This window comes from Halichoerus grypus, chromosome 13, assembly GCF_964656455.1.
Source record: "Halichoerus grypus chromosome 13, mHalGry1.hap1.1, whole genome shotgun sequence".
Lineage (NCBI taxonomy): Eukaryota > Metazoa > Chordata > Mammalia > Carnivora > Phocidae > Halichoerus > Halichoerus grypus.
Window position 1 is genome coordinate 2,872,607 of NC_135724.1, and position 15,786 is coordinate 2,888,392.

General features: G+C 48.3%; 1 protein-coding gene across 1 annotated transcript in view; it reads left to right on the forward strand.

Moving 5' to 3' along the window:
- Positions 1–2,916: 2,916 nt before the first annotated feature.
- ZNF516 (zinc finger protein 516) overlaps positions 2,917–15,786 on the forward strand; it is a 117,559-nt gene continuing 104,689 nt past the window's right edge. The window contains 1 exon segment of the mRNA XM_078060165.1: positions 2,917–2,989. The gene's annotated coding sequence lies outside the window, so the exon portion shown is untranslated.

Here is a 15,786-nt window from a genome sequence, read left to right on the forward strand (position 1 = left end):
TCGTGAGGGGTAGGGAGAGGGCTCAGGGTGGCAGGGACTCCTCGCAGATGCACGCAGCCTGGCGGGCGTCGGAGTGGGGGTGGGGGAGGTATTGATCGCGATATATACCCGGGTATATAGGAGAAAAGGAGAATGCTGTGGGGCGTGTGTGCTGGTGGGGGGGGGGCGGTGGTTGGAAAAGCGCCTCGTCTGCCATTTCCAGGGAGAACTAACGTATTGAATAGTTACGATCAGTATTTAGAATAAACCGCCTCGTCAAGTTTTAAAGAAACTTTGTATGAATAAGTTTGTTAAAAGCCAGCGGAGTTGGGAATTTAAAACAGCGGTTTATGGAGGAGGTTGGTGTGGGGTGACAATCAGTGGTAGTGGGCAGGGAAGCCAGTGGAGCCTTGCAATTAGGGACCAGAGAGACCCAGCCTTTTACCCGAAAATGTGGGTCTGTAAGTCAACCCCATTTATTATCCGCGTTAATAAGCTCCCCGCAGCAGACCAGGATCAGACCAGGAGCTTCTGGGGTTGGTGTGTCTGCATCTTACTCATTCTGCTGGCTTACTGATAAAGAATTACTTGGTCTCCGGGTGTGCAAAGATCAACTTGCTCAGCCCTCTTTTTAAATATATTCATTCTGTGCCTTATTTAATCCAGATGCACAAAAAGCCATTTGCTGCTTCATTGTTGGTTTACATTTTTTGAAAAGGCGACTGGTGTAACCTGTGGAATTTGAAATGCAAATAGAAGCCTGTGGGAGTTGAGGCAGAACAAATCAGCATTTATAAAGTGAAAAAGATTTAATGTCTTTGAAATCATTGCAGAGGAAAAAAACTGAAGGGGGGGTGATTTTTCAGGGAGTGAATTGTGACGTCAGGTCTTTTTGGAAAAGATGTTATTTTTAAGGTCTGAAACCCGGGTATGTAAAGTGCTTACAGGAAAAACAGATTACAAGATTAACATCTGTTAACATGATCGTTTATCTCCGGCCAAAAATAGGTCAGTTCTTTCTTAAGGAAACACGATTGCTGGCGCATGCTTAAATAATAAAATTAAAATAATGAGTTCACAAATTAGGACTGGCATTTGTTATAATCTGATCTGTGAAAAACATTTTTTAATTTCGAGATCAATAAAGGTCAAAGTCTTTTTTGGGCGTTGAGAGCAACTCTTCACTCTGCGTCCACCCCTCCGGATGACCCCCTCTTCCTCACTCTTAGCTCCTTCTCCGCCCCCACCCTGATTGCTAATTTCCCTTTTCATCCATTGTGGAAGTACAAAATATATTTAAATGGATATTGTCTGACGCCCCCGTCGTTAAAGAAAGCAAACTCTCCGCGCAGATGGTTAACTTCAGGGCTCTGCTGTTGTTTTACCATTAAATGAAACGGTAGGGAGGGAAGGAAAAAAAAAAAAAAAAAAAAAGGAAACAGCCTTGCAAAGTCTCCCTGCCCCCTGGGTGTGAGTGACGGCTCTGTCGGCCAATCCGCAGCGGCTTTCTCCATCCCGGAGGTAATTTGGAGTGTGAGTGTGTGCGCGCGCGCGCGTGCATGCGCCCATGTGTATGCACACTGTTAAGTGCTACTAGCCCCGCGCATCCGCAGGCTCCTGATGCGCACAGCTCTGTGCTGTAGACGTGGACACGCTTTTATCTGAGTCTGGGCCGCTAGATGGGTACGCAGCAGTCCAAACGGAGACCCTGCCTCCTCCGAGTTCTCCTGCAAAGAATGGGCGTTAAGAGGTGCTTTCCGATTCAAGTCGAAACCTGCAGAAGGGGAAGGAGAGAGGAGAGATACGGTTATGCTTCTCAGCAACCGGGGAATCGAAATGTGCGGTTCCTTCCGTCTCGTTCCCACGAGGCGGGCACGCCCTCGCGCGCTTGGGGTCCGGGGGACGGAGCCCACTCGCCAGGCGCAAAGCGTACAAAGAACGGGGATTGTTGAAATTGGTGTGAATCCGTAGAAAAGTGAAGGACAGCATGAACCTTACAACTTCATATTTTATTGTGTCACTGAAAGTTCATACTTAGTCCATGGCAAATTCTAGAATGTGACCCGCTCATGGTCAGTGAAAGTTCTGCCCACCCGACTTAAGAGTGCGGAGCGCCTGCCGGGTCTCCACCGCACAATGGGTACATTCACGGGCAGAGTGCGTCACGGGCCGCCCCACGCTTCGTACCGGCTTAATCTGGCACCAGCTTCCCCGGGAATATCAGTGGTGGTGTGTGGACGTGTATGGACCAGACGCAGTCACGTAGCATCTCTGTCGCGGTGCTCTAGATGCTGTGCTGCTTCATTCTGGGACGGATGCTGCTGCTGCATTGGACGGGTTAAGGACCCACGTGTGACTCCTCCTTCCCCGGAGACCCCTTTAGGGAGACCCCTCGGAGGGACCCCGCGCCCCGCCCCCGTCCACGCACGGTGTGCCCATCTGCCGGGCCGCACCAAGGTTACCCCGAGGGTCCATGGGCGACCCCAGGCGACCTTCGTCGTACCCCCCTGCAAGAACCTAACTCAGTTACAAGGTAGTGTCCGACCCCGATCCTCCTGCTCCGGCCATTTTCGGCTCCCAAACCGGAGTTCGATCCGATTCTGCGCCCCCCCCGCCCCCACCTCAGTGAACTCGCGGCGTGAGGAATGGGCAGCAGGGGGGAGGTGTCGCGGGATTAAATCATTCCTATTTATGTATCTCCTAGCGAGCGGCGCAGGGCCCGGGGCGCCGCTGGGGGAGGCGGGGCGGAGGCGGGGCGGGGGCGGGGGGATTTACCTGCCCGCCCCGGGGCGGGGGCGGTGGCCGCTTGTTGCTGGGCTGCCAGGGGGCGGGCTGTGGGCGGGGCGGGTAGGGCAGAGGGGTGGGGGAGGGCCCGACCCGCGCCCCCGCCCCCCGGCGCCCGCCCCCCGCCCCCGTCATGTGGAGCGGACGTCACTCGCCTGCACTGTAACCCAAGAAGTGAAAGAGACGGGGACCCACGGCCCAACTTCGCACCGTAACAAAGGCGGGGGTCCGTGCGGGCCGGAGGGGGACTAGCTGGGGAGGGAGCAGGCTGGGAGGGAGGGGTCGGGGAGTGGGGGGCCTGGCCGGGGCGGAGGTCTGCATGGGGCGGGGGCGGGGAGTGGGGGGCCTGGCCCGCGGCGGGGGTCTCCGCTGGGCCGGACGGCCGGGGTCTTGGCGGGGTGGGGGCGGGTCATGGGGGTCTAGCCGGGGTGTGTGTGTGTGGATCTCCGCGGGGCGGGGGCGTGGGGGGGGCCTGGCCGGGGCGGGGGTCTGCGCGGGGCGGGGGCGGGGGGTGGGGGGCCTGGCCCCGGCCGGGATGGGTGGGGAGGGTGTCTCCGCGGGGCCGGGGGGCGGGGGTCTGCGTGGCGGCGCGGGCCGCGCTCCGGGGGCCGAGGCGCGGCTGAGGCCAGGTAATTGGTTTCTATTTTAAACTTCACTTTGTTCTGGCGGAGGTGGGGCGGTGGGAAAGGCGTGGCCCCCGAGCACGATTACATAAGTATTCACACCTGATTCGGTCCGGCCGGGGCACCGCGCGGCTGCGGGTGGGCGGCGCTGGGGCGGCCGCAGGCCGTCCCCGCGAGGGGCTGCGCGCGTGGGTGTGGCGTCCTGCCTGCGTGGCCTCTTCCCGTCCCGGCGGCGAGCGGCCCGCGTGGATGCGGGGGGCTGTTCCTGGAAGCCCAGATGTGCCCGAGGGCGTGGGGCCGGGCCTGCTAGCGGGGTCCACTGCGTAACAAAGGGCAGGGGCTGCGGGACCCAACGGCAAGTCACAAAAGGAACTTTAGACGGTGGTCTTAGTTAAACATGCCACGGAAGGCATTTCCCTCATGAACCTGCCGTTAAGTCTGCAGTCCTGATAAAGATGATTTAAAAACTGGTGGGTCTCCGTCCTGTGGCCGTGTAATAAAATGCCATTGAAGTACTGACCCGAGTGGAAGCAAGGCTGGATAGTCCCCCAGCAGGGTCCTCTCCAGATTATTTTTTAAGCCGCCCTATTAATATGATTGGAGTATTTTGGTTTAGGAATGTAAGTGCTCCTTTAAGGAACTAGGCATGCCTGCTATTTGATAGGATACTTTCTACTGCCGCGTAAAAAAGCTCACTTCATCATTTTATCATTTGTTTGTTTCCTCCTTCATTTTCTCTTACATTCTTTGATTGTGGCGTCAAAATAGCTGTGCTATTTATGTTTACACAGACCCGCTAGAATTAAATATGCCACATGCCTCTGCTGGGCAGGATTGGGAGCTTCCCCCTCTTGCAGGAATTGGGGAGCAAGTTGCGCGAGCTGGCCTGGAGCCTGGCTCTGAGGGCTGGTCACCCGAGGAGGACATCTTTAGTTTCACTAGGCTCCCATGCCATCTTGGAGGGGCCCAGCCAGAAGCAGTCGCAAGCCTCAAGGACTTAGAATGTTGAGGTGCTGAGCCCCAAGCCTGTGGGTCTAGTATTTTTCTTAGTTCAGTAGGAGGACTTTGTTTTCTTAAATTAGCTCATTTGAATATACTGAAACATAGGGGCCACATTAACATTCTAAAAAAATAACAGTCCCAAGGGATGTGTAATAAAACCAGCCGGAGAGAGAGTGGGAATGTCTAAGATGAAACAAAGCATCAAAGCAGCATTTGTGGTAGGTGTGGAGTTCAGCGGGGAGAGAGAAGTTTTGCTTATTTTTATTTCTGAAAGCTTTTGCCAGAGTCCTCTTTCCCAAGTGGCCTAGTAACTGAGAGATACCAGATCAAGAACTTTGCCTTGTGTGACTGATACTCGTTGCTGGCGAGTAGAGTTTACATCTTTGGTGTTAATCCCATTGTTACTGGTAAACAGCCTTTAGAGTTGACTGGACAATTGAGAGATTCAGATTTTCCTGGAACTTTGAAGTCCTATGTGTCTTAACTTTGGAGGATGTTGTCCCAGAGACCTTCCAGGAGGAAAGAGAATGAGAGATGTTTTTGAAAGCTGGCCAATGGGAAAAGCATGTTGTTTCCATGTCCATAAATTGAACTTTACCTTCATTTATCTTAATTGCTCCTACATGAAGATATTTGAGTTTTATAGGTGACCCATTTGATGTGGATGTTGTGTCGCAACAATTATGTGGAAAAGAAAAGAGACTTCTTTAGAGGATACTTGAGAATGAGGTATGCTCTCCCAGATGGTTTTCAGTCTTACCAAATAGGGAAAAGTGGTAATGTGACCGAGGACGTGGAGTAGCGTTTAGTCATGGACTGTTCTTGAAAAACCAGCACTCAGTTTAATGGGTCATTGTGGATTTTTATGTATTCATTTTCCAGGATACCTAGTGGTCTTATTTGTAATTTACCAGAAGGAATCTTTTAAACAGGCATTTTGTGGGAGTGGCTCTATGTCTGGCTGGGGATTGTGTGTAGAGTTTCAGGGGCATTATACCTTAATGTCCTAGAATGGGAGACCCGGAGTACAGGCTGGTTACATCCAGCACGAAGGAGCTTGTCCAAATGCTTGCGCTTTTCTTTTATAATGTGCTTGTTTTCACTGTTCAAGACAGGACGCTATTTTGGGTTTTATTCCATTTTCAACCTCGGAGAACAGGGCAAGTGTTAATTATATAATTAAAAGTGGTATTTTGCTTGTAACTAGGTTTCTAACTGAATAAAGCATCTGTATTAAAGGTGCAGGAAACAGAACTTTTTCGTCGGTGTTTGAAGGCCAAATTTAGCTGGAGACATCCAGACTTTCTCAAGGGCATGGACTGAAGCAGGAGTAAGAGACATAATGGAAGAAAGCAAAAGAAAGTTACATTCATTTGATTACATATCTGCATTTTAAATATTTGAATATAGAAGTAACATTCCTTCCTCAAAGGCAGACATCTTATGGGCTGTGTTTATACATTTCAGTGCTTGCATAGAGCTCTTCTGACACGATCAAGTAGTTCTTTCAGAAGTGCATCTCTTTGCTGCCCTCACCCCTCCCCCTCAAAAGGTCCAGAGGCTGTGGGAAAAGTTTAATTAGCTCTCCTCTTCCTGACCGAAGTCCAGAGAGAGCTAGGGGCCGTGCGACACCCTGGCCCAGCTGAGTGCGCCTGAGCGGCCCTGACCCTCGGTGGACTCCTGCTTTGTGCTTGCACTGACCGCTGAACTAGCAGTCAGTACGTAGACCTTCCTGGATTGCTTACCGCTTGGCACCTTGGACCCTTGCTTCCAGAATTAGTGATGTCCAAACGTGCAGAGTGATTGTGTCACTTTGGCTCCCAGACCATGACTCCGTGGATAGGAAATGCCATGCCTTATGGCTTTGCAGTTTTCAGGTGAGGTGCAGAGTCCGGACGTGGGTGGTTCCGAGGTCTGATCAGACTGCATCTACCCGTATGTTGTGGGGGTAGATAGCAGGCCGGAGCGTCTAGAAGGCAGGTGTAAATGTCGGCTGCAGACAGGTGTCGGTGGGCTGCCATTCAGCTGGCCCAGGAGTTTGGGTACCAGCAAGTCTTCACCTCCTGCTCTGTGCTTGGCTTGGTGCTAACTGGTGGCATGGGCCAAGCGGTGTGACTGAGACCCTCTTCTCCTTCCTGTCCTGTCCTTCCTCTGGGGCTCTCACCGCTAGCCTTTCCACCCGATGGCCAACGGCCAACAGAGTGTTGGCGGCAGCCTGTTACGGGTCTGAATGCGTCTCAGGGCCACGTGAGTAACAGCATTTTTTGGATTCAGGCCTTGGCCTCAGTTCTCACTGGTCCCAGAAATAAGGGAGTTTGGGGTGGGAGAGGTGGGACATTTCTCTTTGTTGGAGGGGTGACCTCTGCCCGGAGTGGGTTGAGACCCCCCCCCCCACCTTTCTCACCAGAGTAGAGTGAGTGAGTTAGGGGTGGGTGGGGATACGGGACATCCTCTTTATCATAGGACTCTAGCTGGGATTATCTTAGAGTTCTCAGGAGTATTGGTGATGTCACAAACCCATTTTAAGAAAGGAATCACATCAGATGTTTATTTATGAAGAATTTGCTAATAAAATTAACCTTACGGGAAGAATAAAGAACAACTTTCACTATGAATTTAAAATGTCTCATCCAGTTCTTTAAAATGCATGTTTGTTTTAAAATTAATTTTCTTCGGCAGAGGACTATTTTAGGGGTATGACTTTAATAGCTGTGGGAGGATGCATGTACGGGCCCTATAAATGCATTGCTTGTATTTGAAATTTGTACCCCCCACTAAGGTATATCAAGTATATTTTAGACAGACTGGTAAAAATTAGCAGTTGCAACTGTCCGTTTTGTGTATTCCTTATCCCTTGCATCTGGCTACACGTGATTTGAACAGCTGAAGCTTTTCTTTCCAAAGCTGGAGCTGGTTGTCATATTTATGTCCAGAATGAGATGTTTTCCAGCGGCATACGTTCGAATTGTAAAGAAGTGTAATTTTGTGGCTCTCAACGTTCCTTAAAAGTAGTTCTCCAAAAAGATCTGGTCTTTATTTATTCTTCGAATCCTCTGGTACTGAAAATCACAAAGCAGGAGTAATTAGAAATGCAACTACTTTGAGAACGTAAACATGTAAACAGATGTAAAGTAATGAATAAAACACCACCCGGGAATAGAAAAAATAAATCATTTAGAAACTATATTGGGTTTAGATACATTTTACTGTTTATTTCAAATATGAGTTCATTCTGGTAGATTTTTTTTCTTTCTGGGTGTTTGTGTGTGTGTGTGTGTGTGTATTTGGTCAAGAATTTAATCAAGTTGTTTAATCGAAATTTCAGGGATAGGTATTATATGTGATTGTGAAGTTCAGACAGTTCCTCAGTGGCGTGCTGAACACAGGGTGAGATTTTTAATATATTTTATTTCAAGACAAAATTAATCTGGCGTGTTATTCCTTCAGAAGCAGGTAGACTGGTCTCTTGTGGATCTGACACCCCGGGGAGTTGCTGATGTCAGCTCAGCCTTTGGATACAGCTGTCCTGTTATTTTCTTGCTCATTTAGGGGATGGTGAGCTTAGGCTAACATGTGGTGTTAGCTTTCAGGACATCGTTAAAGAGAGACTCTTAAATGAGGTTCTCTGTTAAAACTCTGCAGTTTTTCCCAAATAGTCCTTAAGGATTAAAATAGAATTTTCAGCATTATTTAGCAACACTTGGAAACCCCTGTCTTCAGCTCTTCCCATGTTAAAGTAAAGGGTATTTGTTTAGGAATTTTCCCCTTTGTTTCAGAAAAGGGCAACATGTGTCTGTCTTTGCCATATGGCACTATTTAACCTATATTGCTCAAGCTGACTTGGCATGGTGTTAGGCATTGATTGATTTCAGCGTTCGAGAATGTTCTTTGAAATTTAGTGCAGTGAAGAATGCATCCAAAGTGGTGTGGAGAGGCTGCTCCTGGCTTTAGCAGCTTCCTGTTCGATTGACGTGAAAGGGTAGTGAGCAAGTATCGCTTCTTTCTTTCCTGAAATAATTTTTGTGGGAAATAGTTTGATATTAAATGTTGACTGATTGTGTCAATTCAGGGAAATACAGAGCCCAGTGGGAGTAGTTAAAACTTCTGTGGGTTGCAAATAGGCTGATACTCCCTGTTTAGTTCCTGATTATTTCAGTGATTTTAAGCTAGACCTAAAAAATGTGTTTCCCCCCCCCCCAAAGACTTGGCTATTTTTTTTTTTTAAATGGATGGTCGGATCAATCAACAGATGGACAATCCCGTTTCATAGTTTAAACTTCTGTGGTGCTGTTTTGGAATGATCTAGAGGCAGAACAGAGATGCTTTCACTTAGTGATTTGTTTACACATACTGCTTTTGAATTTTTGGATAGTCTTGGGTTTAATTCACCAGAGTGGCTTCTTAGGCGACATCCCGGGAATTTATGAACAGGGAACAGCATGAAGATTGTGCTTCCATTGTTAGCGTCCGGAGCTAACGCGTCTCTCGGTACCCCTCTCGTTGAATCTGTCTCCTTAGCTTTCATCGTACTGTTTTTCCCTGTTTTAAGGGAAGAAATAAACACGTTTATACTCTGTGTGTGTGTGTGTGTGAGTGTGTCCGCGCGTGCGGCGTCAGAGCTGGGCATCTGTGGGCAGGAAGGCGGGCCTGGGTGTCACCTCATAGCATTGCAGCTGCGTGCGCGAACACCGCTTTTGGTGATGCATAATTTATATTGACATTATCAGTGACACGGGGAGGACATTTTTATACCAGTTTGAGAAAATATCATCATTCACATTGATAATCATATTCCCACCAGATTTAGATTCATCATACCAAAGCTTTTCATGTCTTTAGCGTGACCATTAGCATAATGACGATAATTTGTCCCTTTGAGTAATACCACGCGTAATTTACATTAGTGTTATTCTGATGAGTACAGCGCAGCCCAGGTGTTCAAGGGCCGTCCTGATTCCAAAAATGGCTTTTTACTTTTTAAAGTAAGAGGCGAGGAAGATGATCTTCGTCCTAAAGCCAACTTAAAAAACATGACTGGTAGTAAATAAGTGAATTCCTCACATAAAAGTCCTTGCCATAGCAACGTAAACTTGGGGACAATTCTGTGGAGTCGTGGGATTAGTGGTTTAGCGGTAGGATTAAAATTGGCCTCCGTAAATTACCCTGGTGACAGAAAAGCAGAATCTGTTAATGGTTTTACAGGAAGATTGGCTTCTCCGTTGTTCTAGATTGATGACAGATCACGGGCTGCTGACACTCTGAACTTTGGGAAGGAAGGTTAATTTTTCTAACAGCTATGCAGTTTTAAGTGTCTGTAGGAATTGGTTAAAAAAGGAGGTTACTGCAGTTCGGATTTGGGATTTGGTTGGAGATGATGTGCAGTCCGTGTTTGAGTTTGGCTGCAAACGGTAGAAGGGCAGTCGTCTGCGTGCATTTCAAGCAGTCATATCGTGAGGTCTTCCGACTGTCTATGGACATAATAGGCCATTTTGGAAAGGGTGGTAGGTCTTCTGGGCCACAAAGGCACCTTTTAGAAGCTTACGGGGTGGTGGTTGATGAAGCTGCACCTCCTCGGCTGGAGGAGAGTTCACGTGGCTCCTCACTCCAGGGTATGGTTTCCATCTCGGTTAGGAGCGTGAGCGTTAAATCAATTCTATAGAATGACTGTGAAGGAAAACGTTTACTTTCATGACTGTTTACCTTTCTTTGTAAATTTATGTTATTTCTGTTTGGGCTTGTTTTAGAAGTTTCATATTGAGGGTTATATATGTGTTATAATTGGTAGGAAACTTGGAGGTGGTTTGGGGTGGATCCTGACATTTTATGGGAACTGAAACGCGGATGGATTTAGTGGTTCAGCCCTGGCCACGGCCATAGAGCAGAGCTCAAACAGGTTCCGGGATTCCCAGTTCCCAGTACGCGCTGGAGGTACACAGCAAGGGGAGGTAGACGCAAGCCCACTTTCGAGGTGACCTTATTGCGAGCTCATTTAGTGCTGCAGAGTGTAGACCCGGCAAGTGATGGGGTATTTAGGACTGTGGATAGTATACTTCCCCACTTCAATTTTACCTTCTGAGGCTCAGCTCTAGCCCCAAAGAGAAGAAAAAATATGGGCTAAATGTTTGCGTCTCTCAGTGGGGATAGCGTGTTAGTGTGAGAACTGGACGGGTCATCCCATTCCAAGGTTCCTGCAGCACTGCCGAGCTCAGACAAGGAGGGAAGGCCAGGTCACCAAAGACCCAGTGGCTGTTTGCACAGTTTCCAGCTCAGCGAGGGGCCAGGGTATAGATTTTCTTGGGAAATCCAGTGGTAGCACCAATAATAACATCCCTTTTTGTGAGACAGTAACTATAGAAAGTAAATGACAAGCATGGGGTAGAAAACCCTAAAAGAAAAAAAAAGAAGCCACCAGAAATTTCAGGGAAAGGGATCAGAGAAGACACATGATAGTTGCTGAGAGACCACCGGTTTCTCCTGGGCATTCTGTCCTAAACTGCAGCAGACGGTGGAGCGCAGGAGTGCTGGAGTGGGCATCTGCATGGTGGGTGCTCTGAGAGACAGGGCCGGGGACCGCAGACGCCCGGGGGGCACTGCTAGCTGGGGTGGGGTAGGCAGTGGAGCACCTCGCCTTCCGCACATCCTTGGTGCCTGTGGGCAACATGGCAACTGAGAGAAAGGAAGGTGGGCACAGGAGTGAGCCAAATGCAGGGAGACATTCATTTCCCTGTCCTCTCTCCGATGGCAGATGAGGCGTGAGGCCACACATGGCGGCCTGTGGTCCTGGCTGGCTGGTGTCTGGTCTGCTCCTGGTTGCTAAATGGGCTCCGGCAGACTATTACCAGTTTGTGGAGAGGTCTCCCTCCCCTCCGCCAGCCTTGGTTAACTCGGGAGCTGGGCCAGGACGCCGCGAATTTTACTTCATTATGCAGGAGCTGCTTAGAAAGCCTACCCGCTTTTGCTTTCTCCAGGTGAGCAAACAGGGCTGATGTTCTAGGTTTTCACTTCAGAGGAAAAATCAGGAAGTTGAGACCCCAATTTAGAATCTGTTTTTCCTTTTCTGAAGAAGATAGTACTGAATACTTTTTCATTATTTACCAAAAACTATACCCTAGGTAGTTTGCTGCCTTTCTAGAATTTTTTATAATATATTATGTCCAACATAAACTCAGAATTGCATAGATCTGTTTGATCAGTGTTTTACTTTATGGACGTCATCCCTTGTGTGAGAATTTTTGCAGGCTTGTTTGAGTATCTGGTAATTGAAATCTTGTTATTTATATGTTGGCAGTAAGAGTTTGCTGGTTTATACGCATCTCATTCCATAAACAAGACGAGGAGTACCTGGGTCACATGTTAAATATATAGTGAAACATTAATAAAAATCAAGAACAAGGAAATGAAATAATAGACCTCAATGAGGGGAAAATAGGATTGTATATCCAGATCACAACGGTCTTTCCAGTAGGTATACTGGAACCAGAATTTAGAATCTGAGCTTTCTGGTGACAAAAACAAGGAGTGAAACATGCCATTTATATGTTGAATTGATGACAAGGGCAAAACTCATCAATTCTCCTGTGGAAGGAAAGCCTCTTTTAGCCCAAACACTAAAGGAAACTTTTTTACGTTGATTCTGATATTGGCTGTTTTTATACAGGGTATGTTTTTTTTTTTTTAATGTGGACAGTGTCTTCAGTGATATTCTTGTGGTCAGTGCGTAGTGCCTTTTGGAAGGTTGTTCTCGTAGTGGCTGTTACAGAGAACCGGTGGCACAATGACAAAGTCCAAGGCACTGGGAGCTGTTTTTTGAATCACCATGAAAATATGATCCAAGTTACTGAGTATTACAGTTTCCCGTTATATTAGAAGTTTAATTTTTATTTCTAATGTCTTATTATAGACTTGAATCAAATTTGGTGAATGCCTGAATAAGCAGCCCCCCAAATAAATAGCTCATAAGTGCTCTGTTAAGCCTCATTTCCTTTCCACAAACATTGATCACAGGCCCATGGTGAGCAAGGGAGTGGCCCACATTCCTTATGGTATTCATAACAGGAGCTAGGGAGTCCTTTTAGCCCCTGTTCCCCCAGGAGCATGCTGAGACCCACGCAGGTGACTTGGTCAAAGCCCCATAGCTGGGCTATCTCAGTAGACCTCTTTTGGGCAGTCACCTTGAGTTTATAACCTTCCTCATGCTTGTTTAAAAAGCGTGTGGTTGGTCTGAGCCATCTGGAATTGTATCTCTGTAGAGATAGATCACTCTATGGAGGACCAGTCCCCCACCCTCCAAGCTCCTTCGCCTTCTAGATGGCTGGGGTTACCCAGGAACCACTGCAGAGAAGCTGGGAGCCAGTGTGTAGGTCCCATGAGTGGGACCCGGCTGCCCGAGCCTTTGGGGACTTAGAACATGGCAGACTCAGTATGTCATCATATCTGCTCTGAGGACAAAGATTTTGAGTCATCCATCAGGAAGGAGAAATTCAGAGGGTGGTCTGAGCATTCGAAGCAGGGAAGCTCCTGCACCAGCCCCCAGCGGTTCCAGCCAGCTGGTGGGGCTCCCCTTGCCTGTTCCCCAGGTCAGCTTCGGAAGGGGACGTGCCGTTGGAGCCCGCGGGGGCTTGAGCCCAACCCTTCCGAGCCTTGGAAACTAGAGGCCTGTATTTACAAGACCGCAGGGCAGGGGTCGGCAGACGTTTTCTGTGAAGGGCCAGATATTAGATATTTCGGGCCCTGTGGGCCAGCTCTTTTCTGTTGTAGCTGCTCTGTCTTGTAGTGCAGAGACCGCCCTGGACGGCAAGTCAGCACATAAAGAAGCTTTATTTATGGACACTGAAACTTGACATTCCTATGATTTTATGTGTCACAAATTGTTATTCTTCTTTTGGTTTTTTTCCAACCACTTAAGAATGTAAAAAACATTCTTAGCCCACAAGCCATACAAAAACAGGTGGTGGGCAGGATTTGGCCCGGGGCCGCTGTGCGCGCTGACAGAGCCCGGACGGCGCGGCCCGATGGAATTATGATGCATCTGTCGTTCCAGAGTTTCCAGTAACCACACGAGAAAGGTTAAAGAAATGGATAAAATCACGTTAATTTGTCTTATATAACCCAATCTGTACAAATTGTTACTTGAACCTGTAAAGGACATAAAAATTATTACTGAGATATTTTTTGTTCTGCTTTTACCCCGAGTCTTGGAAATCGGGCGTGTGTTTAACCCAGCTCATCCGCGTTTGGACTAGCCCCATTTGGCTACCACGTAGGATGGTGCAGCTGTGGGGGGCGACCCGCTCCGCCCTCAACCACGGCCAGTTGCTGAGGTGAGTCAGAAATCTTCACTCTGAAAGCTCAGCTGTTTTTCCGCAAGGACACTAAGGGAAGATGCTCTGGGAATGTCTGTCAAATCCTAGCAGTTTAACGAAAGGAAGAAAGGTCGTTTGTCATCACTCTCAAGACCTGTGCCAGGAACCAGATAGTGGTGGTGGGGCGCTGGGGGCTGAGGGGTACGTCCCGCGGGGGGCAGCAAGGATGGCCAGGAGGCTGGGGCCTGGCCCCGCAGCGTGTCCCTCTGTCGGTCCCCGGTATTTCACCGAGTGTGCTCTTGGGGGGACAGCGTGCTGTGTGTGGGTGTTCTCCCGTGTTCCTGCACGGTCTGATTAGACCCCCGTCGGGGATACGGCGTCTCACTGTTGTGTCAAAGGGAGTTTTGGTGTGAGGCGATGGAGCCTCGAATCCAGGATCCGGCAGTGACTAGTGGCCAGCGACAGAGCCTCGGTGTGCCTTCACTTCTTCATCTGTGAAGCGGGACGAGATGCTGGCCTTTCCCAAGGCCCAGCAGAGGGGGTGTGCGGTGCGTGACCCAGCTCCCGTCAAGACTCACCAGTTACAGAGTGGACTAAATAAGAGATAAGCCTGCTTACCCTGAGACTTTCAGAAGGCAGACGGAAGATTGTCATGGTTTGAGTTCATTTTCTGTCTCCTCTAGCGATAATTTTACATCCAGCATATCAACTGTGTGAGCGACTTGGTTCTTCCCACTTTCTGTACATCAAAAAACATCATCTGTTGTTGTTTTTCTTTTTTTTAGAAAAGAGATAATTATTTTATTCAATTAGGTAGATGTTATTTATATTGCCCCGTAAGATTTAAACCTGTTTTATCATAATTTGCCACATTTTAGTCTTGTTAACCCCACAGTTTAAAAAGCAAATTTATAAAATGTGGCATGGATTCGCTGCTTGGGCTTACGGTGCATCTGGAGTGAGAGCCCAGCTGATTCGTCATGTTGTCATTCATTGGTGTAGTGAGAGCGTATCCACCGAATGCGTTCCTGCGGAGGGCAGACTGTTTCACTAAGACGATGGTTCTGCAGCGCACCCCCACCGTCCTGGTCGGTCCCCTTGCTCCCCCGAGCCCCTGATGGGGTAGGAGTCCCTGCACTTGGGGCTCTGCACCAGAGCTTACCAAAGTAAAATAAAGCGCCTCGCGGAGAGGCAACGCTTTTTTTCTTAGGAAGGGATCTGGAACAAATATATTCAATTAGTCCTTTTTAAATAGGTCATTTAAATATAATAATGTTAATGATAATAAAAATGAATATTTCCCTCTGAAATGGGTAGCAAGAATGGTTCAGAAGAGCTGTTTCTCGGAAGAAAGAAGTCATTCACTCAAAGCAAACGGATCTCCTGTAAGAGGATGCTTCTCTTTAAGGGCATGGAGGTGAGACGCTGCGTCCTGCGTTTTCGGTCCTTCCTTCCGACAGTCCGTTTGGAGTATGATTCCTGTGTCCTGTGCTCCTGGTGGGAGTTCAGGCGAGTACCGAGAGGACTGCGACGTCCCAGCCCTGAGGGACTGCACAACAAGCCATTCTGTGAGGGCTGGCCGGTGTCTTTTTTGGGGGGGGGAGGGGAAGGGTAAGGGGTTGACAAGTGCGAAGTTGCAGGAGGATGTTGGCATACTTATCATGTGCCACACGTAGGCACAAAACCCTGCCTTGTGAGGAGGCAGAGCTAAGCTGGTGTTTATCCCCAGGTGTCCTAAGATGGCTGTTCGATTTGCTTATTCCATTTTGTCACATTTTCAAGGTGAGGCACAGTTAAATTGCTTCGTCATTCTGGGGCCGGTCCTGTTCTTCGTGGCTTACCTATTGTTCCTTGCCTGCAAATCCAGACATTCAGGTCAGCGCGTTTATTATTTTGACTGAGGGTCAAGTTCCATTTCTTGTCCTATCAATCACAGAAATGCTTCTTTTGATAGTTAAATGTTGTTGAGGCACACTAGGATTCTATTTACTATCTTGTGTGTGAATAGCAGTATCAAAGTTAAGAAAACTTAATACTTTAAAAAAAAATAAGACCGACCAGCAGTCAGGTGGAATAACAAAGTCCAAGTCTACATT